The sequence below is a fragment of the Oratosquilla oratoria genome, chromosome 7 (assembly GCF_046742065.1).
Source record: "Oratosquilla oratoria isolate Oo_2021 chromosome 7, ASM4674206v1, whole genome shotgun sequence".
Classification (NCBI taxonomy): Eukaryota; Metazoa; Arthropoda; class Malacostraca; order Stomatopoda; family Squillidae; genus Oratosquilla; species Oratosquilla oratoria.
Window position 1 is genome coordinate 74,949,694 of NC_134783.1, and position 2,500 is coordinate 74,952,193.

Here is a 2,500-nt window from a genome sequence, read left to right on the forward strand (position 1 = left end):
AATAGGGACGACTTTGTCCATTATTTTTCAGCACACAGCAGACGTGTTAAAACGGGTGTTCTAATAGGTTTCTTTCTCAGAGCTTTTCGTATCTGCAGTGAAGAATTCCTAGAGGATGAACTTACTTACATCAAGAATACCTTTAGGAAGCTGAAATACCCCGGAGGTTTGATCACCAGGACAACGAGGAAAGCCAAGAAGATCTACGATGGCTCAAACGTCCGAACCACGGGAAAGGATAAGTCTCATTTTATTTCTGTCCCTAATTCTATAAACACCATAGCTATTGATGATTATTTGTCAAAAGGTGGAATAAATATAGCAAAAATATCTTCCAATAAAATAGGAAAAATATTTAAGAAACATAATAATATGCGTAATAATCTCAGTGTCATTTACCGTATTCCATGCAACGGTTGTCCATCATCTTATTTCGGTGAGTCAGGTCGAGGGTTCAATAAACGCTTGAATGAGCACAAAAACGATCTCAGGGCTCATAGAACATCTAACTCCCTGGTTCGTCACCTGGACAAATGTGGACATCTACCTGATTGGAACAACGCAGAAATTCTACACGAGGGATTTGAGAAGAAAATGAGAAAAACTGTGGAAGCTGCACATATCGCCGCCAACAAGAACAACAACGACAGAGACGGATTTAAATGCCTCTCGAAAGCAGCAAGTGTCCTAATAATTAAATCGTTAGCCAAAGGGAAAACATGACGCTCATACCTTGGCGGGTTCCCTCTCACTACGAATATAAGAACTGTGATCCGTTTGTAATGCTGTAGTCCTCTGAAGAAGACCAAGTTGGTCGCAACGTTAGGGCAATAAACTCTATTCCTAACACATCTTCGTTTGCCCTTCCCCACCCACATTCTCTCTCATTTGTCTGAAATAATCTTAAATATATATATATATATACAGTATATATATATAAACATATGTATTCATATGTACATATATATATATGTATATGCATATATATACATATATATGTATATACATATATATATATATATATATATGTATGTATGTATGTATCATATGTAATAATGCGTGAGGCTATCGTATATACTGTATAATGATTTTATTCTTGTGATGATATTTGTATATATTTATTTTCCATAATCTTAATTGAATGTCATATCAGAATCTGAGATTTTGTTTCTGATAAAAAATTCTCCAGGTTATTGAATCGCTGAGGACGTAGAATTTGTCAGGATCAAGATGTCGAACGCAAGCACAAATTTAAATTGGCGAAACAAGAACTGGAGGGATACTAGACCAAGAGCCTTTCGACACGCCGAAGAAAAGAATTGGAGAAAAGAAAGACAACGTTCCAGTGAGAACGCGGATGACCTCGGGAAAATACATTAGAGTTTCCTCAGAGTCCGCAAAAGTTTTCCCTTTCCTCCGCAGACTAAAGATAACTGGAGGGAAGGCAGTCCAAGGACCTTTCTAGACGTCGAAGGAAAAAACTGGAGAAAAGAAAGGCAAAGAGCCAGCGAGAACGCGAACGACTTCGCGAAAATACCCCAACATTTTCCATTTCCTTCTCAGACTAAAGAAAACTGGAGGGAAAGCAGTCTAAGAGCCTTTGGAGACGAAGGAAAAAATTGGAGAGAAGACAGACAAAGTACCAGCAGGAACGCGGACGACATCGGGAAAATACCCTATCATTCTCTCAGAGTCCCTAAAATTTTTCCAGTTCCTCCTGAGACAATACCCTTTAAACCTGCGAAGGAGTGGCTCACACCTTGTGAACCAAGTGAGAAGGAAGTTCCACCTGGCTGAAATTGGAAATAAACTTGTGCTAGTCACAAGTTTTTTTTATACATTTCTACTATTTGTAGGTAACTGTTATTTTGTCTTGGTGAAGAGATTTTTTGCTCCTGTTTGACCATCCATGCCTCCTCTTTAAGAAAAAATGGGCGAGTTCGAGAAGGAAGGAGTCTTCATGCTTCTGCAGATATGGTCCAAGAGGACTTTGAAGTTACGAAGAATTGAAAAATCAGAGACTAGAAAGTCTCTTTTAATTTGGCTGCGAGGTTCTCTGTGATCCTGAAATCGCTTTACGTCATATATGTCAGGATTTCTGGGTAATCAACATGGGACCCTCATTTTGTTGTCAAAAAAAAAATCCTTTCGTAAAAGTCAACCGGTACGGCCGGTCAACTTTTTCTCATGTGTTAGTTCCCTTCTGAGTGTGAGCCTTCAGAATGGAACCCTACTATGTTAGCTGCGTTGTCTACCAAATATACAAAGGACATAAAATTCGTTACCATAGTAAAGGATTATATGTAAGGAGCTTGTGGTAAATTAATAATGAATTGAAATGTTCTTACCTTTTTATCGTATCACTTACACATTACTAAAATTGTTTGACAATAAAAAAACATATATATATATATATATATATGTGTGTGTGTGTGTGTGTGTGTGTGTGTGTGTGTGTGTGTGTGTGTGTGTGTGTGTGTGTGTGTGTGTATACATTTTT